This window comes from Gallus gallus, chromosome 2 (genome assembly GCF_016699485.2).
Source record: "Gallus gallus isolate bGalGal1 chromosome 2, bGalGal1.mat.broiler.GRCg7b, whole genome shotgun sequence".
NCBI lineage: Eukaryota > Metazoa > Chordata > Aves > Galliformes > Phasianidae > Gallus > Gallus gallus.
In genome coordinates, this window is record NC_052533.1 from 67,603,882 (window position 1) to 67,629,693 (window position 25,812).

The 25,812-nt window shown below is 44.8% G+C and overlaps 1 protein-coding gene and 1 long non-coding RNA gene across 3 annotated transcripts in view; one reads left to right on the forward strand and one right to left on the reverse strand.

Annotated features, from left to right (window-relative positions):
- Positions 1-25,812, forward strand: part of BCL2 (BCL2, apoptosis regulator) — a 90,031-nt gene that overhangs the window by 25,763 nt on the left and 38,456 nt on the right. The window lies entirely within an intron of this gene.
- On the reverse strand, positions 10,750-24,943 carry LOC112531773. The gene is made up of 3 exons (XR_005857964.2): positions 16,469-24,943; positions 15,291-15,359; positions 10,750-14,179 (listed from the first exon to the last, which is right to left on the reverse strand). It is a non-coding gene; the product is annotated as an uncharacterized LOC112531773 (long non-coding RNA).

Sequence of the window (25,812 nt, forward strand, 5' to 3'; positions counted from 1 at the left end):
TGATTTCTACAAGGGCAGCATTTCATCAATGGTTAAATATAGGACCATAAATTCACCCTTCCTAAAAAACGTGGCCTGATGTTGGCTAGTAGTTTCCATTTGCCTTTCACTTGAGCTGTAGGCTGTTGTTTGGAAAAAGATTGGGTTTGATGTGCCTTCATTAAACAAATAAAGCGAGCCAGAAGCAATCAAAACTACGTGTCAGTTCACGAAGAGTGAGCCTTGGTTTCTTTGTGTGGAAGATTAACACTTCCTCGGGAGGACTGTAATAGGATTGATCCTCCCAGTGGCACTTCAAAGACACACGCTCCTGGAGATTTTTCCTGCATCATTTACAGTACCTCTGGAAGTTCAGCTTCTGCATTTGGAGGGAGACGATCTCCAGAGCCTTCTTTCTGTGCAGGGAACTACCTCAGTTTGCTGGTGTAAGGCTGAGTGTAAGCTCCTGCACCCAGAATCTGGTTCTTAGCTTGCATTTAAATGCCTCTTTATGCTGTTTTGTTTTGTTTTGTTTTGTTTTTTTACAGAGAGGTATCCACAAACTGAGATGTCTGCTGTCACAAAATGGCCCGATTCTGAGGGTACCCTCCCATGAATTTAGAGGCCAACTCATTTGTCTGGGACCTGATCCCTTACACCAGAACCGTGTGTGTGTTTGTATCTCCAGTTGATCTTGGCTTAAAAACCAAAGCGGTATGATACTGGCGTGGCAACCTGGACACTGTGTCCCGTGTGACTCCCAAACCCATTCCCACATATCTTCTTGTCTTCCTGGTTCCCCTTGTCCTTCCTGCTCACTGGAATGGGCAGTTCTACAACGAAGGATGGGAGACTGTCTTCCACCAAGGAGGACAGCCCATGTTCACGTAGTTAGGCTGCTTTCTGTGTCAATGGAAATCTTGAAACCCTTCAGACTAAAGGCTGACAAAGCCAGTTCCTGGTAAGGGCTCACTGCTTGTCTGGAGGAGGCAACGCTGTGCATTCAGAGAAAAGCAAGGAGCGGTACTGTGTGGGAGAAACTGGGCCTCTGCATGTTCTACTGGTTTGGCTCTATGGGTAATAGGTCCCTACCTGTTCGGGTTGGGCAGCTTTGAAAAATAAAGCTGTGGTGACCTAGCAAGTTCTGCCAGCTCCAGGGCACCGGGGTGGGCCCTCTGATTCTCACCGTGGGCCCCACAGAGACCTGCTGTGCCCGTGTTCTACCTAAAAGCTGCAGTCTTTCAGTCAGTTGGCTGAATCATAGGGCGAAACCCACTCTGCGTGTCCCTGACAGACATCAAGGAGAGAGCCAGAAAGTCCCTGAGCGCTTTGTTCATTTAGTTCTCGTTCTTCCGATGACAAGTTTTGCTCTCACACTGATTGAAATGAATGGGATTAGACAGGACGTACCAGTTATGATTTAATTTTTCACTTCGAATTTGCTGTCAACCTCTGTAATTCTATTGCCAGGATTTCTCATAAAGCATCTTGGTATGTTAGTTAATACATTTAAATCTACTTAAAAAGACTCTCTCTTGGGAGAAAATGGAGCCCTGCTTAACATTCCTTATTAGCTTGCTTAGGGGGAAAAAAAAAACAGTTGTCCTTGCCATATTGGCTTACATAGGGAGTTGCATTCTTACTCCATGTACTTCAGTAATTTGTAATCTTCCGCTCTAACTAGCTTATTTCCATGTTCTAGCGATTCAGTCGTTTTAGTATCTGCTTTGACTAATAATGCGGTGTGGCAGCGTAATTTCGATGACCACAAAATGAGCAAGCAAAAGTTGCAGACTAATTCTGGTACTTGGATGTACCCAAACAGAAATTTCCCGCCTGCGCCGCTCCGCTCGCCAAGCCCTCGGCTAACCAGCCAGCAACACCGAACCTCTGGGCCCCTCTGGCCCCTTCTACATGGCGAGCAATTGCCAGTAAACATTAAACAAGTGATGGAAAGCACCCTTCACTGCTATTTCTCACATTACGAAGCAGCACGCAAGCCATTCAGCCTCGGGGTGAACAATCCCTGTATTTCCCAGAATCAATGCAGGGAAGCAGGACTTGGCATTGGGAGCACGTTGAGGACTTTTTGCTTGGGTAGGATGGGATGAGGCTCTCTTTTCTTTGACGAAAGCCCAAAGGGAAGAAGAGCTGGGTTCTTGGAGCGCCCCAAGGTCGGTACCATAGATGGTGGCCAGTGACATTGCCCAGGTGTGGCCGTGTGTGCAGCCACTGCCCCTGTGATGAAAGGGAAGCGGATGGTATGTTGTTGACTTCGTCCATATCAGGGTTGTGCTTCTGGCTCATTGCAATCCCATAAATTAAGCCTCTGCTCGCTATAAATTAACCACCATATTAAGTGCAAAGTCCAGAAGTAAAAGGACATAAATACTTGCATTTGAAAGCTGTATTGTCGTCTGTAGATGTTTAAGTGGGGATTTTATCCTTTAGATTAGGAATACCACTTATCTCATCCTTCTGGTTATTTTCACTGCCCTTCTAACTTGGAGATAAATATTCCTTAATGGTTTTTTTATGTGTTTTATTTCTTTTTCCATGATGATCAGATCAGTTCTGACTAAAAATGAAGCCAATTATCAAGAACAATAAATAAAATAGAAGTGCACGTTGCTCCTCCCGCACTGGAAGAAAGATCAGTAAGTTGAGACAAAACAAATTTAGTTGCCAAGTCTAAGTACCAAAGGCAGCAAGGAGAACTCAGGCCCCATCCTAATTAAAGAGATCTAAACACAATGAAAACATACTGTACTGATGTCATACGTTAAAATATTTATAATTGCACAAAAGGAATTGCAGCCTATTGAAACCGTTTACAGAGCTCACCATTTCTGTGAGCTGAAGAGAGGAGTGTCTGAAAGGGCTGGTTTCGCTCAGACCTGAGTCCCGGGAAGGTTTTGCTGTTCCAGTTCCACCTGTGAGGTCCTATTGACACCTTTCCGCTGTGCTTTGTTATCTGCTGGATACAGGAGAGTGCTGTGCTGTTACATCTGAGGACAGGAGGTGGTTCTGCCCAGAATGGGCACTGCATTATGTTTGGCTGCACTAGAGTCATTTCTGTTGTCAAGATGCTGCCTGCAAGGTGAGGGCCCTTCGTGTCAGTCCTGCCAGAGGGAAGTGAGGACTTCCAAAAAGGCAGGGAGTGGCCTCAGATAGGCTTGACAGGCTGAAGATGTGGTTAGGTAGCAAGGAATACTCTTGCCTGCCCACTATGGTAAACTAGTGGGAAAAAACAGGTATGATGGAAATTGCAGTCCAGGAAAAGCAGAGAGGAAATAGGACGATCCGCAGCCATATGTATGGATGTGTTGGCAATGCTGACAAGTCTGCCTCAATCGCCTTCCCAAAGCTGTGTGTAACAGGGAAGGTGGACAGCAGGCAAGGGTGTCTCATAGTGCTCAACTGGATGCTTAAACTGGACCTTACCTGCGTACATTTTGTGAACAAGAGCCCCAGTACGTGTTCCTACAGAAGCCTGCTGCTGATGTGCTCACTTAAATATTTTTGTAGTATGTAAATAGATTTTTGGCTGGACATCATGTACTCTTTGGAGTAGGAAACTTTTCAAGCGTGGCTTAATTTAATATCTTCCTTGTTTGTGTTTGTATTTCTTGGTATTGATTTTCATAGAATCATAGATTAATAGATTCGTTTGAGTTGGAAGGAACCCTTAAAGGCCATCTAGCCCAACTCCCCTGCAATGAACACGGACATCTATAGTAAGATCAGGTTGTTCAAAGCACTGTCCAGCCTGACCTTGAGTGTCCCCAGGGATGGGGCTTCCACCACCTCTCTGGGCAACCTGTTCCAGTGCTTCACTACCCTTACTGTAAAACACCTCTTCCTTATATCCAGTTTAAATCTCCTCTCTTTCAGTTTGGAACCATTTCCCCTTGTCCTATCACAAAAGACCCTGCTAAAGATTCTGTCTCCTTCTTTCTTATAGCCCTCCCATTTAGATACCGAAAGGCCACTCTCAGGTCTCCCCAGAGCCTTCTCTCCTCCAGGCTGAACAGCCCCAGCTCTCTCAGCCTGTCCTCACAGAGGAGGTGTTCCATTCCTTGGATCATTTTTGTGGCCGTCCTCTGGATGTGCTCCAACAGATCCACATCTCCCCCCTCCTGTGCTGAGGACTCCACATCTGGAGTTTCATGTTCTTCTTTCTCAAATACTGATGAGATCCTTTTGTAGGTAAACTAAAAAAAGCCACTTTCGAAGTTTCTCCAATACTAAGGAGCTCTGGCAATGTGTGAAAATATTGGTACTTCTTATTGGCATTTATAGAAGAGCGTTTATTGCTTGCTGTTTTAGTGGGAATTTTATCACCAGAAAGGTGACTGGAATATTTAATTGCACATCTAATAATAATGAATATCATACAAAATATCTAATGTGCCATTTTAGGGAAATAAAATTGGCTAATGCCACTCTATAACGTGCCTTTCTATAGTATGAAATCACAAACCAAACTATAAACCATACAGCAGAAGAAATGGGTTTACCTCTCTAAAATTATCAGTGAGCCAAGAAATGCAATCCTGTTTATGCCCAGTTTTGCAAGAACTGGAAAAAATGAAACTTGTTGTCAGGAAGAGATTGATAGCTCTGCAGGGATTCAGGAAAGAATAAAAAGCGTTAGTTGAGGTATGTTAAAAAGGCATGTGTGAGAAAAGATGCGTGCTGTTTTTCAAGCGGTTGTGCATCACAGTGAAGGGATGCAGACAACCCAGTGCTCATCTCACTTTATCCAGCTTGGAGGTTGAGCCAGTTCCTGTCCAAAACCTTTGAAAACATGAACGTGAGGATGGCTGAGAACGTGGGGTTTGGTGCCACACTCACATGGAAGAAGAAATTCTTCACTCAGAGGGCAGTGAGGCAGTGGCACAAGCAGTCTGAAGAAAGTGTGGTACCCCATCCCCGGAGGTGCTCAAGGCCAGGTTGGGTGTTGCCCTGAGCAGCCTGAGCTGGTGGTGGCAGCCCTGCCCATGGCAGAGGGTTGGAGCTATATGATCTTTAAAGTCACTCCCAACCCGTTCCATGATTCTAGAATTCTGCATGATTCTCCAGCAGCATGGAGGCAGTTCAGCTCATGGGTGGCCTAAGCCACTGAGGTAGGCATGACCTATGTCATGAGGCATGATGCTAAGGGCTTGACAGGGCCACTGGAAAAACCAAAGAGGTCTTTCTCTGAAAGGCTAAGAGCTTTTAAGGTTTGCAGTTATCCCCTGCCGAATGTTTGCAAATGTGAAGCTGGACTGCTCTCCTATCACCAGGCAAAAGCGATACCCAAGTGAAGAACCTTGAGAGGCAGGAGAAAGATGGATGATTGCTTTTAGCTTGTGGAGATACCCTCTCCACACCTCAGATCAGAGCTTCCCAGCCTGTGATACCCATGTGGTAATGTTACCCAAGCCTGTGCATACGGCCCTCTCATGCTCTGAAGCAGCCACCATAAATGGGTGCTGGTTTTTGTCTTTTTCTCTTGATATGCCTAGCAGCAGTGATATTACAGCTAGACCCCCACAATAGCTCGTGTTATTCAGCTCTTTTCAACCCTCCTCTTCTAGCTGTGCTCCTAACAGGGTTGTGCTGGCACTTGCTTTCCAAGAGGACAGCACACAAGCGACGAGCAATCCCTGCGCTGAGCAGCACCGCAGCCCTCAGCTCCTGCTGAAGCCATTCTGCTGCTAGCATCTCCCACTCCACTCTGTGTTTACTCCTACAACAACTCAATTGGGGGCATGGAAATTAGATGTCAAAATGCTCCAGGCTTCAGTGGCTTGCCCAACTTCACTCAAAAGGCTTTGGCAGTGAACTGCCTCCTGAAACTTGCTAGCCCTCCAGCAAAGGCCCGTGTCATCTCTTCACCCCGAGGGACAGCCGGGGCGAGCGGAAAGTCGCAGGCATTCAAAAGACAGTTTAAAAAAAAATCCCTTGTTTATTTAACTTTCTAACAATTTAATCAACATCCTATTATTCTTGGGAAGTTTAGATACGGCTCTACTTTTTTTTTTTTTTCCTTAATTCAGCTTGAGATACGCACTCCTGGGGTCAGTCCTTTTACACAAAGCTTCAGCCTTGGCGAGATAAATGGAGTCTAACAGGGGATAAACATATTTGTATGATTTGTTTCATACAGTACGGACGTATTCCTACAATTCAGTGTTTAACAACTGAAGTTTACTATGGGCGTAATTTGACTAGGGAAAAAAGTCCCTCTCTTCTCTTCAAATGCTGTGCATGAGGCCTGCCTCGCTGACAGATTACAGAGCGGGTTTTAAAGTGGACATGGAAAGAATGCCAAATTCAGCTTTCCTGGCAATAATTGCCGTAGAAAGAAGCTGGATTAGAGCAGCTGGAATAAAAAGTTGAGCGCTAAAACAGAAATGCTAATTACCAGTTTCTCTAATCATGCAAAATTAATGTTTTATGACATTTTAATATGATGCTTTTAGCCTTTCCCACTTTGTCAGTGCCAGCATCCTGTGAGCAGCTCAGGGACGCTGTAATGATGTGCTCCAGGCGATCGGCAGCTTTGTGCCTTACCTGACTGCTTCGAGCTGAGCCGCATTCGTGATATTCCGACCCAGGTTGTGCAAACCGCCGCTCTCTAGGAGGCAGAAATGAGAACGCCCAAGAGAGAACCCCCAGCACTTACTTACTGTATGCCTTTGGAAAGGCCTGGGGAGAGCTCTGGGTGTCTGGGGTGCAGCAGCCTGGGAAGGTGGCTAAATGCGGGCTCTCAGGGAAGCATATTCACGATGCATGGGCTGCTTGCAGTGCCCATACACAGATTTAGGACTGTGCAAAATGATGGAGCATTGAGGTCCCAGAGTTGGGCCCATCCCTGCCCCTTTGGTTGAGATGGAAACCCTTTACGTATTTCTTAAATCTGCTTTCTTAAATCTAATTTGCTGGCCATCATTTTCATTTCGTTTTTGAAGATTGGTGGTAGATTTGTATATAAGGGGACAGCCATCTACTCTTTACTTTTTGTAGGGCTTAACATTTTCCTATAGGTCAACATTTATTCTCTGCTGATGCCTAATTTAGATGGCCCGATTGGCTTATTTTCAGACTGACTGGGGTGCACTGCTATTGAAATTAGACCTGTAGTTTAATTTCCCTTTTAATCTGTTTCTCCATCAGAGAGAATTATTATTTCTTGGTAATGTTCTGTAAGAGGAGAAGCTTGCCGTTCTTATTCCAGCATGTCACTTTACAAGTGTACTGCACGATTTGGACTTTATGCATTTCCAAGAAGTTGCTTGTTTCCTATATTTATTCGGGTTCATGGTTATTAAATAGTGTGGGAAAGTAAGGGGAAAACGCTCTCGCTTCAGATGGATGGTGCAGCCTGTGCGCAGCCCTGTTTTCCACCCTACCCCCATCAGAGGGGCCGGGATGTGAAACAGCTGGTGCGTCTCTCCAGAGACTAATGTGCTGTCTCTCGCTCCATTTTGTGCTCGTAAGCCTCAGGCATTACTCTGTAAGTGCACTCCAGGAATTAAATTAATTTACAAGCTGGGGAGTAGGCTGTTTCTCCTTGCTCACAGGGCTCAGATAGGACGGCTACCGTACAGCCAGGGCAGTGGGATGGCCACGCACATTGTCCTGGGGAGCACCTGCAAGTGGGGCAGCATGCAGCCAGCACCACCACAACTGCATGGAGTGGTGGGTCCCGGTGGTCCTTGCTGGGATTATCATGGAATCATCATAGAATCATAGAATGGCCTGGGTTGAAAAGGACCACAATGATCATCTAGTTTCAACCCCCCTGCTATGTGCAGGGTCGCCAACCACCAGACCAGGCTGCCCAGAGCCACATCCAGCCTGGCTTTGAATCCCTTCAGGGATGGGGCATCCACAACCTCCTTGGGCAACCTGTTCCAATGCGTGTGAAAAACTTCCTCCTAATATCTAACCTAAACCTCCCCTGTCTCAGTTTAAAACCATTCCCCCTTGTCCTATCACTATCCACCCTCATAAACAGTTATTTGGAGATTATTTGGATAATTGATGCCTCCTTTTCTCTTACCCTTTATCCCAACCATGGAGGCATTTCTCAATTCGCCAGTTTGCTTCTCCTAAGTCATGTCCATCCATAGTTAAGATTGTCTTAAACCACTTCCTGTGTAAGTGACTGCTGCTGGAACCTGGATTGTGCTTTCCTGCATAGGAAGCGTGGCCAGTGCCGGTCTCTAGATCCATTCAATCTGCAGCCCCAAGGACACGCTAGCTGGCCTTAACCAGATAACGCGAGCACTCAAGAACAGACTGTGTTTTTCATGTTTTTGTGCCCGTGTCAGTAACAGCTATGCCTGCTGTCATCGCTGCAGTAGCTCAGTGGTTCATCCTTTCACCACCTTTCAGAATTCCCCCCTGCCCCACTCTCTGTCCCAGGGGACACACTTTGCGTGCTGCTGTGGTGCTGCAGCCCCACGGCCCTGGCATCCTCCTTGGCAGTTCCTCCAGTGCTCACTCTTATTAGTGCTGACATAAACCAGAGCTTTCCTTGTGCCTTCAGCCAGAGACGGACGCAGAAACCTTGTGGAGGGGCTGCATGGGCAATGTTTAAAGTAGGGATGAATCTCACATCATACAGTAGCAGCTGGTAAAACTTGACCAAAATATATTAAAATACGATTTTGCCACCATCAATCTCCTTATGTTTTTATGTGCTGAGTACCTTTTAACCCATGGACATCAGACAGCAGACCCAGCACCACCCGGAGCTGTCCTTGCAGTGCTCTCCATCAGGCAGGCTGCTGAGCAATTGTGCAATAATTGGAGCCCCACACTTCCAGGGTGTATTGTGGTGTTTCTGCACTTGTTGCTAGGGAACTGCACCGTACCTTGTGTTACGGCTGTCGGGGTGAAACGGGCTCATTGTGTAAGTAACAGCCATGCACCTATGGGGGCCGGAAGGGAGAGTTTCCCATGGCATGGGCCCACCGTCCATGTGGGTCTGCGGAGAGCCAGCAATAATGGCAGCAGCCCAGCTATGAAGGCAGGAGCTGGGGGCGATGTTTAAACAGCTTCAAAGCATAATTCACGCCGAGTGTCACGATGCAGGAATGCCGGAGGCTGTTTGATCTTCCTCCTCGCTTACCTAAAGGTGAAGGGCTTTTTTTGGAGTTTCTTAAATCCCCTGAGAAAAGGTAACTATAACAATGAGCGAGCAGATGTGTGGGAGTGAGTGCAGCTGTAACTGGATCCAGACGCTCTGCTGTATGTAGGGACATGAAGGGAATGTTCCAATAAAATTCACGTAATAAAAACCCAAGCCCTTTTTTTCCTGGTTAAACTTGGATTCACATGTGCAGCATTCCTACGGACTTTGATGTGGGTTGATGTTAGCACCATGCAAAAACGGACCGGGAGAAAGATTTTTAATAGGCTGGGGGTACTGGAAGGTAAATCCATGGAGATCTGCAAATTTAAATAGAAAAACACTTGCTTGTGCTCGCCAATAGGGACTGAAATTGGGAATCATAGAAGAATAGAATGGATTAGGATGGAAGGGACCTTAAAGCACACCCGGCCCCAGCCCCCACTGCCGTGGGCAGGGCTGCCCCCACCAGCTTAGGCTGCCCAGAGTCCCATCCAACCTGGCCTTGAGTGCCTTCAGGGATGGGGCACCCACAGCTTCTCTGGGCGGCTGTGCCACTGCCTCACCACCTTCTGAGTGAAGAATTTCCTCTTAACATCTCACCTAAATTTCCCCTCTTTTAACTGAAAGGGAGAGAAATTGGAATAGCTCAAATCTCATGGTTATATGCACAGCTGACAAGGGGTTACGTTGTTTTTACACACTCTTTGAACAAATTGAAATGGGGATGGATGTCATACCAGCCTGCCATGGAGGAATCAGTAGACAAAGTCTGTTTATGTCTCGTTTCTTTTACCTTACCAATCTCAGTGTGGCTACAGCTTTGCACAGGTGGCAAATGGAAAGAAGGAGCTAGGGCCTGCTTTTCAAGCCTGGGATAGAGTTTGAAAACCTTTCCACCACCTGCAACTCCCTCAAAGGTCTTAGTTATCTATGCCCATGTTATTTGCTGAAGGGAAACATAGTAAGCCTGTCTCCATTCTCATCCCGGGGCAGGGACATCACCTCTGTTGAGTGTCAGCAGCTTGTTGCTGGCAGCGAAGCTGTGGTTCCTGTTCCTCTCATGGGTGTGGGGAGGCAGAGGATGCAGGAGGTCTTCTAAAGGAGCTCCAGGAAGCAGCTGCCCACCTTGATGGCCAGGGTCCTGCCAGAGGGGACAATGCCAGAGGGGGACTATTATTTAGTAATCATGGTATCATTCATTATGGTTTTATAGCTGTAGTGAATAATGAAGGGTGACAGGAAAGCATCATGATTGCATCAGGATTTCCTTGCAAACTGACCTTTCTCTACCTGAGAAAAAAAGAAAACAAATGCTGATGGGCAGAGGAGGAGGGGGAGGAAAAGGAGAAAAACAGAAAGTAAATGGAAGATTAGGCATGAGATAAAGAAATTGTGAAAGAGACAGTACAATGAGCAGTACAATGGTCTGTACCAACAAAAGTTTAGCAGTGTTTCCACAACTCTGTGTTTTAGCAGTCTGAAGCCAGACAGTTTAGTTTTTTTGGTTTAGTGTTTGTAGCCACAAAAATGTGTATTATTTCCTTCTTACCCACAGTGTACTCAGAGTCATCCATCCAATACAGAAGTTAATCCCAAATAATCTCATCACCCAGAAGAGAGAAAGTGCCTCCAATTTTACAACCCTTTATTTGCTTTTTCTTCTATACATATCTTAATAGAACTTGCACTACAATATTTTGGGATCTTTGACCCTCTTCTTGCTGTTTTCTTAGATAAGTAACTTCTTTATCAGCAAATTATGTACTGTATCCCTATCCATTTTTCTAACGGTGAGAGTACGCTTTAGAAGCCTGGCGCTGGCATGGACATGCTCAGATGGAATTAGTTCATCAAAAGGTAGAACAGTTCCTTTCTTATGTGACCTCTTCCCTTGATTTCAGTTCTTAAGCAGGAGAAGATCCAAGAGCCTCGGTATCTTTGTCAGCTGTTTATGTAGAGAAGGTAATATAAGGTTAGAGGTCGGCTGGAAAAATTTTGTACAACTCTATTCAAGCTCACCTATAACCACTGCTCTGCCCTTACCCATGCAGAAATGATTATTCCATTAATATTATCAGCAATGCAATAATTTGCTGCTATTAACGTTTAACTTGTCCTCAACAGGAGCGGTTCCCAAAACTTTGATCTTTTCTCCACCGCCAGGCTGGTAGGCTCAAGAGTAGTAGTGTCGCATCAGGTCACATTCAGAAGGTTTTCTTTGCAACTCAGACATCTAAGAGCTGACTGATTGCTCAAGGCAGGGAAACTACACTTTGGGACTAGACACGATGTCCTTCTGTGATCTCTGCCCATCCACTCAATACATTTCTGCTCAGAGGTTTCAGAAGAGTTTTAGAGAAACAGGTTGAAGAAAAAAAGCCACCTCAGTTCTCTCTGCTTATGAAATCAAAAAATGAATGTTGCAGTAGTGGGAGCATGCTAAATGCTTGCATCTTCATGCAAAGAAGATCATCATTTACCAGCTGTGAACCCTAAGACCCTGAATTTTTCTATGACAATTGCACATAGTGCAGAATGCCCATGCTTTCAGTTTTAGTCACTGTGTCTTTCCATCATACAGGGCTTTAAAATACTTAAAGAAAAATCCCCAAGCTATGCACAGCCTCCCTAAAACCCATTGGTAGCAGTTTGGCATTAAACAGGGAGAATTTTTTACCCTGGGGATTACCCATAAGAGTGAAATCAGTTGTGAAATAGACTCACCAGTTTGAATTTGATGCAGTCTGTCTGTTGACTCACTGTTTTAAGTGCCTTTGGTTTCTCCAAGGCACTTGTTACTGTGGGATCAGAGACGCACTGTGTCTATAATTCTGCTCAGATGGGCCTCTTGGGTTTCAGAGCCTTTTCAGGCTGCCATTTACATTGGCAGTATTGCCACGTCTTGAAGGTCTGAGTCTCGCTCTGACTAATTTTGTTAAGGTCTCCATTCCCGGAGCTGGTTGCAGAGAACTTCTCTGAAAGCTCAGCCCCTGTCCTGTACAGCCTTAAAGGGTCAAAAACAGAGGCTACATAACCCCCCCCCAGAATTACATTTTTTCCAAACCCAACTTGTTATTTTTAAGCTGATGGCTTAGAATGGGTTTAGCTCTCACGTGGGAATTCACTAGGGAGTTTTCCAGAGGGGAAACTCTGTCATCTGTGTCATCCTGAAGCAATTAATTCCTACAGCTACCTCTGTACTGAGCTCTGCTGTCTTCTTCGGTACTGGATGCCAAGAATAAGTGGACGGTAGACACGGGTTTCTGTGGACAGCAGAGGTTTGTGTCCAGCTGTAGCATCAAAGTGTAGTCGATGCAGTAACTCCTCTGTATTGTTTCAGGCAAAACTAGTTCTCAAGACAACACATATTTAAGGATGAGCCCATCTAACAGATGACTACAGAGAAAATACAAATGTAAATTCAGCCCCTCATTAAAAATGGATGAGGAAACCTATGTAAAAAAGCTAGAAGTAGGGAAGAAGGCAAGCTTGCTGTGAAGTCTGGCAATGTGTTTGTTTTCCCTTCCTCACCATCTTGACTGAGAGATTTCATTTCTATTGTGTGGTGTGCCTGACAAAGTAGTATTTTGTGCAGTATTTTATGTTGAAATGTAGTGGCTTTTTGTTTGTTTTCTTTCAGGAGAGTTTTTTGAGATTATGAACATCAAGAGCTCAGTATTTTGTCATTACATTCAAAGAATAAGAGATAAAAGACATCATGTTGTTAGCCCATTATGTTATTAGCCCTAGGTAGATCCATTATAGCATTTATTAACTGTTTACTACCTAGAGATGATTGTGTTTCTCTGCACAGGATGGATTCGAGGTATCTAAAAATTAGGCATCCAGCGGGCACTTTCAGAAGGTGATTCAACTTGTCTTAAAATAGGTAGGGTGAAGCTGGATGATTCATCCAGGGGAGAAATCTATGTGATTAGTTTAGTCTAGACTTGTAGTTTTAAGACAACTCAGGCTAGGTAAAATGAATCTTACCCTGCGTCTCTTGAACTTTTTCTGAGAGGCCTAATAGAGCAGGGAGCTGGCAGTGACAGCTCAGCCAGCGATCATGCTTTGCAGCTGACACAGCAGTGTTTATTCCCACCTGCAGAATGGGTCCAGTGCTGTTTACGTACCCGGCAGATGATGGGTGGGTGACAGAATTCTTGAGCATTAAAAAATATATCCTTGGGCAAAATAGATGATGTATGAAACCAAGAAGGATTACCACGATTGAGAAGACTACCCATCTATCTAAAGGCAATAAAAATTACAGTGGCTTTTTTTTTTTAATCTCTTTCTCCATTGTGGGAGAAAAGGTCTGTAAGATTTTCCTATTTCTCATTCTTCTGCTATATTTAAGAATAATTAAAGCCATTCTGGCTAAGGGTGATATAATGCATATATTCAGAAGTAGGCTTTCAGTTTAATTTTTCCAGCTGGTGGGCCTGTTAGCCCATTTATTTGACTAATCTTCACACATTGACTGAAATAGGTAATTGCTCTGTTCCCCCTGAGACTTCGCTTCCATTTTTTCAGGCATGAAAGATATTAGGCTGCGTATATTTTAAATTCAAATACTTGGTAGGATAGATTTATGTCTTTAAATACTATGCAGCTCTCGCCATAATTCATTTCATATAGAACTGGAAAATGGATTAATACAAGAGTGCTAGACAAGAAAATCCAGAGTCTTATCTGATGAGACAGGAATCCTTTAATCCTTACTTCTGGAAGTGACAGCGGTATCTCCCTTCATTTCATGGTGATTTCGCAGTTTTATCTTAATGGGAATTCAGAGTTGATTTGTTTGTTTATTCTTAATATGTTGAAGGAGCACCAAAATTGGGATTGTGGTGTAGATATTGAAGGGATTCTAACCAGTACAGCTCTGTTGAACATGGTGAAGCTGTAACAGCACACGCACATCCAGAAGTTGACCTTACAGAGTCACTTGGTACAGACTTTCCGGGTCCATTACTTCAAAATGAGGAGGCATGAAGTACACCTAACAGTCAAAGGCTGAGGACTTGCTGTATTCAGAGCTGGACCTGTGCCAGCAAAACATTGCTAGAGGAAAGAAGCAGTGAGAGTTTTAAGGTCCAATAGTTCATAAATCACCCGGGATAGAAACACATGCTGTATCCCATGGGAACGCCAAGATTATACTGTTGCAGCAGTATCCAAACAATATTCTAGCTCTATAACATCTGAGGGTACTAAACTTATACAAATAAAGGTCTTTATCTATGTATGTATAGATAATATTTGTCATCTTTATTCAGATTTTAACATGCTTTTGCTGTCCTTTTTGTCAGGAACAATTAGATATAACAGCCTATTCTTCATACAGTCCAAAATCATAATGTTCAGAGGGTACAAAGCGACAATTGCCTAGTCCAATGAACTAGGCAATTTTAGCTGGTGGGCTGCTAAAGTCACTTTGGAGTTTTGCAGCAGATAGGAAGTGGGAAGATTATAGGCTTCAAAGTGTTCTTTGGCATCAAATCTGACTGAAGGACACTGCTATTTGAGATAAAACTCCTGCTTCCAGGATCAGTTAGGTTTCCTGAAATAAAGCTAAATGAAGGGAGTGATGTGGAAGGAATTTCTTCATCTGTATGCAGACCTTTTCCTACCTTTATTTGGTTTTCACCAGCTGTTCATAGATAGATATCCACTACTGTATTTTTCAGGCCCGAATGAAATAGAATGACATTTTCAGGTAAGAAGAAATCTCTATGCTGTTCTTTTGCAGTGCGTGTGTGTATGGATATCCATATGTGTGTGTATTTCCCCTAAAGCAAGTTTAATGTTATCTCAGTTTTTTACAAACTGTGAAACCCAGGAATTCTTTCTCAGTTTATTCTGGTGGGGCATAGTTTTCTGAGTAATAAAATAGGGTTGTACTTAGGTTCAGTCCTTTGTTCAGAATATTTATCTTGAACTTTGGAAATGATTGAACTAAACCCAAGTTTTTGTGGGTACCTTTCAGTATGTGGGTGTTGCTCAGAAACCTATTTCTTATTATTGCTGCTTAGGTATTTTGCTTTATTATTGCAAAAAAATGCAAACCAGAAGGATGGTATGTCATTTTCTTTCAAATGCTCTCTAAAAATGTACTTTAAAATTGCTTTTGTATTTTGTAGGTTTTTGAGGCATTTGGTTACAGTTTTCTTACTTATTTGCAGCTGCAGAAACCCCATTTTGTCGTCTTGTTGTTTGAGAGAACATTCCAATATGTCAGCATCTGTGAAAAGCATGAAACACTTGGCTGTGGCCTGGAACCCATTGATTTCATAGATATCTTGTCCTCTGAATATTTTTCCCATAAACATTAAGTTGCATCACATGTTCTGGTTTTTATTCCTCTTTCCACATCCCCCTCCCCTCCCACCCAAACACATGCAACTAAGGAAAGAAAAGCAAAAATTAATTAAACCTCCTTCTCCCACGTACATTTTGTTTTGTCTACAGAGTTTGATTGGAGTATTTTCTTAACAGGCCACTATTATCATTGATAATGAATGGATAGAATTGATCTGAGAAATCATGAACTACATCTTTTCCAATGCACTTAATAGTATAGTTTGTCTTAATCCTGTACCCCTCCGAGGTAAGACTTTAGAACTTAATACCGAGAGAAATCATAATCCACAATTTAATATGGCTATTATCTGGTTTTATCTGTCTGTGAAGAAGATTAAATTCCAGATGGTAGAAGTTATAATCCAAGCCTGTTACGATCACCAAAATGAACCAAAAAACCAAATGGAAAATAATCTCACTGGAATTATTTGTTCAGGAGCTTATCTTCTGTGGCTGTCACCAGAAATGTAAAAATATTAGAAGTGTATTTGAACCACAATGCCCCCAGAAGTCTCCCCAGCAAACTAAAGACAACTGCTGCCAGACAATATGCTACAGTGTAGTCAGAGAATCATAGAATATCCTGAGGAAGGAACCCACAAGGATCATAGTCCAGCTCCCGGCTCCACACAGGACCACTCGAAGTCCAAACCCTATGTCTGAGAGATCACTGACCAAATGCTGCTTGATCTCTGGCACTTGGGGCCATGACCACTGCCCTGGGCAGCCTGTTCCATGCCCACTGCCCTCTGGTGAAGAACCGTTTCTTAACCCCACTCCTGATCCTCCCCTGACGCAGCTCCATGCCGTTCCACCTCCACTCCTTGTGAGGAGCTGCAGCCGCCATGAGGCCTCCCCTCAGCCTCCTCTGCTCTGGGCTGAACAAACCCAGGGACCTCAGCTGCTCCTCACACACCTTGCCCTCAAGACCCTTCCCCATCTTTGTAGTCCTCCTTTGGACAGTCTCTAATACTTTTTTGTCCTTCTTACATTGTGGCACCCAACCCTGCACCCCGTGCTGGAGGTGCAGCTGCCAGTGGCAGTTGCCCAGTGGCAGTTCTGGGCCTGGTGCACCCCAGGGTACAGTTGGTCCTTTGAGCTGCCAGGGCACACTGCTGGCTCAGATACAACTTGCTGCCAGCCAGAATCCCCACATCCCTTTCAGTGGGACTGCTGTCCTGTGTCTCATCTCCCAGTCTATAAGTATATGCATGTTTGCTCTGTCCCAGTTGCAGAATCGAGCACTTGCTCATGTTGAACTTTATGTGATCGGTGATTGCCCAGCCCTCTAATTTGTCAACATCTCTGTTTTACCCTTCAAAGTAGAGAGGGTCTTTTCTTAGCATGTCTCTTCAGGCCAGCTGTTCTGTCACCCTGTAGCTGTCTACGAGCCTCGTCATGTCCTCATGGCTCCTTCTTGGAGAAAAGAATCATGGAATCATAGAATCACAGGATCACAGAATCACAGAATGGCCTGGGTTGAAAAGGACCATAACGATCATCTAGTTTCAACCCCAATGCCATGGGCAGGGTCACCAACCACTAGACCAGGCTGTCAAGAGTCACATCCAGCCTGGCCTTGGATGCATCCAGGGACAGGGCAAGAGGAAGGAAAGAGAATGGGGAGACAGTGTTGAAGAATTTCTCTGCTGTGAGACTCATTTGGATGAACTCTGAACTCAGTTTGCATGATGAGGCTTTGCAAGAGGCGCCAACAAGAACACCAGAAACACCATGAGCTCTTCAGCAGGGACCTCCACTTAACTGACCGCTACACTGGCAGGCCTGGTGGGATGCAAGGCTCCTTCACTTGCATCACCTCGAGGCTCAACAGAGACCACCAGGATTCTATCCAAGCCCATAGGCAGTCCCAGCCTCTGTCTCAAAGACATCACTAGTAGAGATTCAGCAGATGTGCTTTAGACTTTTGCTAAGATTTAGGGCTTAAGGAAAGCTATCATCTAATCAGTGGTTCATAAACAGCTTCCTGAGAAAATTAGGCTGTGACATCCTTCTGAAATTATATAAGTCAATTGTGAAAAGTATGTAGCGGAAGCAGTGTGTATTTTAATGGGCACAACCTACAGAATTCATACTGATTTTATTTATTCCTTAGTCGTATCGTAAGAAATAAGCATTGCAAGAAGCTGCTTTGGAGCCATTCAGGAAGAGACTTCCTGTGCTACAGCTCAGCAGAGCCGTTAAAAACAGTGCAGTATGAAAACTCACATACGTGTCAAATGTGTGATAACTCCTCCTGTTGACAGTGGTTTCCCTGAAAAAAAAAAAAAAAAAAAAGAGCACCACAAACATGCGTGTAGATAAGCAGTCCTATTTCCATTTTTATAGCAGAAGAAATCGAGTCGCACAGTGGCTAAGTGACTTATCTATGGTCACATTTGGTGGGAATTGGACGCAGTGTAGGAACAGGTTCCCTGTTCCCAGCTTGTCTCCTGCATGTCCCAATCATTCCAAAGCATTGACTCCCAGTCAGCTGCAGAGATTCACCAGTAAACAAGGTTACTTCATGTAGTCACATGTGGGATCCCCGAAGGATTTATTTTTCAAAGAGTCTGATTTATAACAGTCCCTTTTTCAAGGACTAGCAGTGCTTAGGTGAGGTTAAAGCAGTGATTATTCTGAAGTTCTGTTTTCAGTGCAGTCTCTCTGGATGGTTGCTGATTTTGTTCCATTTAAAGCATTTTGTGGCATGAACTCACTTTGTTTCTGCCCACATCACTGCATTCCTGGGATGTTTTTCACAGGCCTTAGCAAGATCATCTGACAGCAACTAGTGAGGTCAATGAACTTTATACACAATTAAACACTTGAAGCTGGGAGAATTAATTGTTATTTTTTTCCCTGCAAAGTTAGGAGAGGATACACGGTATGTTATAGTCTGTAACAGAGTCAATGTTATGTGTGGTAATCAAGCTAGTTTCACATGATTTAATGCTGAACAGAGTAAGAAAATGATTGCATCCTTTACATGGGCCTCACAGAGCAGTCACCACCCACACTGTTTATTCAGACTCGGAGCTCTGCCATTCACTGTGTAAGCCAGAGAGGAAAAAAATCCCTTCATGAACACTCTTGAAGCCATGTATTCTCAGTGCAAAGTGGAGTCAGAGGGAGGGATACGGATTTGGGCTTTTGGTTGCCCCAGTTCCAGGAGATGAGTTTTCGACAAACAGCCAGCAGCATGGTTAAGGAAGGAATATTCAGAAGCAGGAGTACTGGGTGGAATAAAACCAAGCCGCTAGGGTTTCTAGCAATGTCCGGGTAGCTCTTCCTCCAGAAGCCTTCTCTATTAATACCTGAACAGAGAGGTGAAATCACCTCCTTTGCTCTGTGCAAAATCAGTACCATTCACAGAAAAGGCTTATGGTGTGGTGGCTTCTGTTAAACTTGCCTCCTTCTAGCGTGAAATAAAAATCCTCTGCTATGTTACGCGTTCACTTTCAGTAGTGGGAGCATTTGAGTACCAGTACCTTGCTCCCTCGTGTCTACTCATCTATTGCAGAGAAAGCTCTTACTAGAAATGATTGCGACCTAGGGTGCAAGACATCTATGACAGTCTAGTGAAATTGTGTATGCATCTAGTGGTAGTGGTTTTACTCCTACAGCTAATGTGATCTCATCAGGAGGGCTTTTGTTACAACTCCATTGGTATTTTCCATTTCACGTTTCTCCACATATCTTCTGCCTAAGACCAGTTCTTGAAAAGGAACCCATCACTTTCCCAGGCACTTGCATTTCAACTCTTCTGCAGATGTAAGCCACTCTTACATTTATATCTGGGAGTTCCCCTAATTTGATGCAGCAATTAAACTCTTTGTCTTAGATGCCAGCTCATCAGAGTGGCAGAGTAATTGGTTACTCCATCATCTGAAGCTGCTGTCGACAGCCAGTCCTGCTCCCATGGCCTGCTCTGTGCAACATGCAGTGTTGGAGCCACAACTGGGAGGTCTTGTTCTTCCTTTTCCCACCTTTTAATTGCTAGTTTCTTTCTGGCACTTTCTTTTTCTCTTCTAATTTATTTTGAATAAATGGGATGTGTGCATGTTCCCTTGTGCAGTATCAAAAAAGGCAGATTTTTTAATGGTAATTGCCGAGTGTGTGGCAATATAACATTAAAACAGTACCTTCGTGTTAAGTAATGCCTTGAAGTGTTTCAGGACCCATTGAGTTTGCGTAAACCCTTGACTGGAATAGTTTTATTCCAAAATCGAGTATCTTTCACCTGTTTTTCCATTTAAAAACTAATCACAAGATGTACAATAGGTAAATCCACATACTTTTGTTCTTCTCGCCAGACTCTTGCTTCATAAATTAGAGCTGAGCCACTTAAAACCCAGAGATTTGGAGCGTCCTCCTAACTGCCTTCTAAAAATACTTAGTGCATTTTTCCAGTCACCACGTTTCTAAAAGTGTGGATTTGTTTCACGCTCACTGCAGTTAGACATTATAGGGGAAAATCTTCTTTGAGAAGCACAAACTGGGCTCTCACTGACTTCAGTGGGAGCTGCATGAGCAAATCGGGGAATAAAACTTGTCCACAATGTCTCATAGTAGGGGGTTATAGGGCACATGAGTTTACAAAGCACAATGACTGTTTCACTCATTGTCTTCTGTGTTATTGAAAGCACTTACATAAGTCAGTGCCTGGGGGGAAAAGTTAGTTAATTAGCCCAAACAGAAATCCCTTTAAGTGTAGCAAGGGTTATTCAAGCAGCATTTATATTTCCAGCATAATGCTGCATTCCCTGAGATATGTGACAGAAATGTTCCTCTCCTCCCGCCAGTTAATACATTATTAATAAAGAAGTCATCAGTACCAGAGTTACATTTTCTTATTTCCACACTGGGACATTTAAGTACTTTTAGTTCACATTTGCCTCTCTCCTCTGCAGTCTGGAAATTGCAGTATGGAGCATTTTGGCCTGTTCAACCTTGGTCAAACAACCACTTCTACCTTCAGCCCAGACCCTCATGTTTGACTTCACTTGATAACAGGTGCCCCATTGGATCAGTTGGGTTAAGAGGAGGAAAATCGCTGTTTGCTTTGTGAACTGCATGAACTTGACACAATCTGCCTGGATATCCTGAGTTACTCTGTACCAGTATGGTTCAGGGAGTTGTCACTTTGAGTCAGATAATACCCGAAATTGCAAATACGTTCAGGGAAAATACCAGCAGTGCTTCTGAGGATTTGTTGCAACCTGTGGCCACTTTACCCTGAAAAATGTGTCTTGGCTTTTACTGGCGAAGTACTTAGACAGCTTTCAATTCTTTTGGACTTATGGCAAAATCCTGATACTCAGCTAATAGCGAAGGCCAGAAACTATCCAGTTGTCACCACCTGGAACCTCTTCCTCTAGTCACGGGGTCCTGAGACTTTCCTTTGTCGGCTGGAGGATGACAAAATCCGTGCAGCTTTGGGTTGATGGTGGAGCTTGCTCAATGGAACACATTGCCCCTTGCATGCCAAGATGCCCTGCTAATAAAAGCTTCATTGAAAGGTGCTGTTTGCCTTCAGCTACCTTTCCTATGTGAAAGCAGGTTTAAACCTAGACTGACTAAGAGGATTTTAAGGCACCTAAAAAGCTCTGCATTGCTCTTAAAACACTCCCATATGCTAGCAGGTCTTCAGCAGTGTCTGAAGGCTGTGCTCACGCAAGGCCCGTGTGCCCTTTTTCTCCTCCTCCAGTACTCCACGGGAAGGGTTCAGAAATACATAAGTCTGGAGGAGTGTGGGATGTGCTCCACCAGTCGCTTTCTCTTGAGAACTGTCTCTGTATATAGAGCTTAGATATGGTTCACACCACACAGGTGCAGTGCTATTAAGTCCCATTTCTTCTTGCCGAACTGAAATAGGGAAAACAACCCACAAAGGTAGCATTCCAGGCAGTTTGTTACATCAGGCACAGAAAAACGTCTCCACGGGTTGTTTTATTGTCGCATTTGACGAGCCTTGCCCTTCACCCAGGACAGAAGCTGCTTTGTCAAATGTGTTTTGTACTCGCTTAGCTCGCAGGGACCTGGCTTTGGATGCCAGCACACTGTACACACTGTTCATACTTCTCCACTGGAAAAAAACAAGTGAGCCCATGATGGCCTGGCTAGCCTAGCAGCAGCACAGCGCGTGGCCCAGGCAAACTAGGGCTTGGGGAGATCGCCAATCCCAATGGTCTCTGCTCAGGGCCAAATGTGGGGCATTTTAAACGTATTCCTGAACTGTGTTCTGGGATGCTTTCTTGTTTTGGTGAATGATTTATTTCCCCCATATGTGTTTGGGATCACAACACTTGCTTCCTCTGGCTGACTCCCTGTGTCTCTGTGGTTGCACTGAGCTGTCGCCCTGCCAGGCAGAGACTCTTACTTTGCTATGACTCTGGCACAGCAGGGCCTCTTGGCACAACTGTAACCCAAAAGATCAGTAATAATACGTGGTGGAGACATTTCAGATGCCTTAAATTAAACAGGCATATGGAAAAAGGTCTTCCATCTCATGTGGCTGTAAGGTGGATGCTTAATAGGGTGGGTCGAAAAGTTGTGCTGGGTGTCAGAATACTAGATGTAAATCCATGCTTTTGGATGGCAGAAGCTAGGAAAGAAAGGTGGAGGTGGGATTTAAGACCCTTAATTCTATATGAATGTAGCTTTGTGGTTTAATGTGCACAGCAGTAGCTCTGTGGTTTATCATTTACTGAGAACTGTGCTTTTCTAAGAAAATGCTCTCTTCCTGGTGCATATCTAAGCCAAGGCCTCTGCTGTCATTTCGTTAACTGTAAGGATTACTATTTAAAATAACTGTTTGGTAGTAATAAGGCCAAACAATTACCCAATTCACAAAGCAGGTAAGCCTAACAGAAATCGTGTTGACTAAAGCAAGGCATCGGTGTTGCATTTGAGCTTTTGCCAAGAAAAACCTGAAAGTTCCTAAAACTGGCTACAGGGCTAAGGGATCTTTCCTTTGCCTTTGAGTCAGTAAATAAGCTCCTTAGACATTTTCCACTTGGGAACACAAGTGTAGACTTGTGTTTATGTTTTTGTGTGCGGTTTTTTTTAAGTGAAAAAAAAAAAGAATCCCATGATCTTGTAGATTGCTCAGCTACCAGCATGAGGGTCAGTTGATGTTCTTTTCTAATCAGGAATGCATTGTGAAATTGCTGTTCCTTGCAGTGAAAGGTCATCGGAAATTTAATTTCTATCGCCGTTCGTATTTTTCTAATAAATCACACCCTGTGATACACTGAAACCACAGAAATGAAACTTCAAAACAGAACCTTTCCTTTGACCCACAAATGGAAGATACACTTTTCCAGAAGGACGCTCATGTTGAATTTCCAAACAAGACACCTTTCTATCGAGGCAGTCGGTTACTGGGAGGCAGGCTAGATTAAGAAAATAAAGGCTGTACACTCTGCGTAGCTGCATGAGTTTGGGTTGCCAGAATATTTTGGTTTGTTTGTAAGCACAGATATTTAGTTTCAGAATTAGTATTGGGGCCAAGCAATTGACAACCCAAACTATTTTGACTGCATTCACAATGCAGAAATATGTGAGTGCAAGTTCTAAATAGTATAGCTTGATATTTTTGGTGCTCATAAAATGCATCTTCTGCTGCATTTGTTCAGTAAAGACCAAAACATTGCCTTGGGTGCTGTGTTTTATGTAATGTAACTCCCATAAAATGTCTCCACACTGTGGGTTATCAGTAACGAGTATTTCATTTTCTCTTTCCATTTTCCCTTCCCAAAAAAGAAAAAACAATCTGATGCATAAGGGAAGTGCTTGCCTGCTTTCAAGTAGTAGAATTGAACTGCTGTAAAACTAAAGTAAGATGGTACCGAACTGGCTGCTGAGCTTTGGTTGTTTTTTTTCCTGCTGGGACCAAGTGGAGCTTTGATTCAAGAGAGGCCACAGTCCACTGAATTGGTGCTGCTTGCTTTCGCCTCTCCCTGCTGGTCCCCTGCTGCTGGAGGAAGTGTTTGGATTTGTTCTTTACTCCATAGCAGTGCCCAGTGACCAGAGGAGACCCGGGAATCCAGTCCTCCATCAATGAAGTACAGTGTCTGTCCTTCACTGGTACTGCCCACTTCCTCTGGGCTTGAACAGCAGCCTCAGTTCTGGCATCTTCTATGTTTGGTGCACTGGCCTTTGCAAATTTAATGTTCTTCTGTCTGGAGAAGGTATTTTTGGATGTCCTGTTGCTGTAACTGACAGATACTTTTTTCCCCTTAAGGAAAAGAGAAGACGTGTACTTTGTTTTGCAATTTCACATGAGACACACAAAGGACGCGTTGTTCTCGTCCTCCCAGCACACCCGTCGGCTCCTTGTGTTGGCACAAAGGACCTGGCTCTCCTTGTAGCTCGTGCACTTGCATGGCTGCAGAGGCCTCTGGTTCTCTGCTGGGCCTGGTACCTGTGGTAGAGGGTTCCTGCCAGCTCTGTGTGGCCCACTTGGGTGTCAGGGGCCAAGCACCTTCACAACAGCTACTTGTGGCTTCCCTGCTGCTCAGATGCCAGCCAGCCATCTCATCTTCCCCTGCCTGCTTTCCCATCCGTCTGACAGCAGGGCTAACAGAAGCAAGCCCACAAATGCATCATCTCAGTTCAGAGGGGGCCTCTTCTATCTGATGGGCAGCAAAGATGTTAACCCTGATTCCCTTGCGCAAAGGAACAGCTTGTCCTTGCTCTGTGGGTTTGTGTCTTTGCTGGGGAGAAGTAGCTTTAAGCTGCCGCTGCCTCCTTCATGTATCCTTCAAGGTTTGGGCATGAAGAAGGCCTGTCCCCAAGGAACACGCTGCAGGGCTTGCTAGCATTTTGTGTTGCATGTAAACCAGGTGTGAGAGAAGAGCAAAAAGATACACTTCCTCTGACAAGACAGGCGGTGTTTTCGTATACAGTGCGCTCATTCTGAGGAGTGTGTGCTTTTTAGTTTTCCGTGGAAACAGCCCGTCTTACCCTGAAGCACTTCCTCCCTCCCACCTGTGCTCCTATGTGCTCAGGATTAGCACAGGCAACCGGTGGAGAGGACACACAGGTTTGCCCTGAGGCCTCTCCTCTCTGCGGCCCTCTGCAGTCCTACATCCCTGCTCTGTCTCCCTCTGGAGAGGCTGACATGGCTCCACTCTCCCATGGGTTGAGAGGGCAGCCGGGCTTCTCCCTGCCCCAGAGACCTGCAGATCCCAGCCCCAGGATGGAGGAGGCTTCTGCGCATCTCCCCTCTGGTCCACCTCAGCCCCATAACACAAGCACGTGGTTCAGGAGGTAACCGTAGATGGCTCTGATTCATTCAGCTTCCTGCCTCTCTCTAAGAAAAGGCTGTAAATAGCCAAAACCAGGGGATTCCAGTGAAAAGAAGGGGCGGGTACCCGCCAGCAGAGCCACGGCGCCCGGCCTCGCAGAAGGCCGGTAGTGGTGAGAGCCGGGCTTCTGAGAAGCGGGGGCGGGCGCCGCGTCCCTGTCACATCCGAGAGGCTTCCTGCGGCAGGCAGAGGGGAGCATGAGGGGAGAAACCTCTGCTGCCACCACCACCACCACTTTGCCTCTCTCCTCTGCCATCCTTCGTGCTGCTTGGCACCAGCGAGCTCCCTGTTCTCATCAAAAGGCGAGCTGGGAGCCCGTTGGCCAGCTGAGCACCTGTCAGCAGTGCTGCCTCCAACTGGCCACATCTTGCTGCTTCCGTGCCCTGGAGGCGGCAGTCCCAGCAAAGGTGGCATGAAATGGACCATGGGATGGGTTGTGGCATGGACAAGAACGTGCGGACGATGTGTTGATGAGGGTGTCGTGTGATGCATCTGGAGGCAGAATGTGGAACTGCTCACATGGGACAGGCTTGTTGGAGGCCAGCACCATGCCATTGACCTTGAGGTGGCTGCGTGTTCAAGTAAGGCTCAGAGAACTCGTAGGTTCTGTGCTTTCTCTGCCTTGGCCTCAAAATTAACTTTGCTGATGGTGAAGTTACAGGCAGCAGCTGAGAAACATAATGCTTTTTACAAGGAGCAGTAACCTAATACAAAGTTCATTCAAGGCTCAGAAAAAAACAGGTGCTGTTGAGGATTAGCTAGCTCTGTCTTCTAAAAGTGAGCACTGGGGTGATGCTTGTAGGTTACAGATAAAGCCCTTCATCCATAAAGAAATTCTCGATGCAATAGATACTACAAAAAGTAATTCACATGCAGTTTAATATATAGCAGTATGATACTGTAGGCATGTATTTGGTAGTAGAAGACGCAGTTGATCTTCTGTGTATCACTCTGGAAGAGGCTAGATCCACTTTTACTGACTTCAGTAGAAAAGTAAGCTGCCTTCCCTCACTGTGTTCT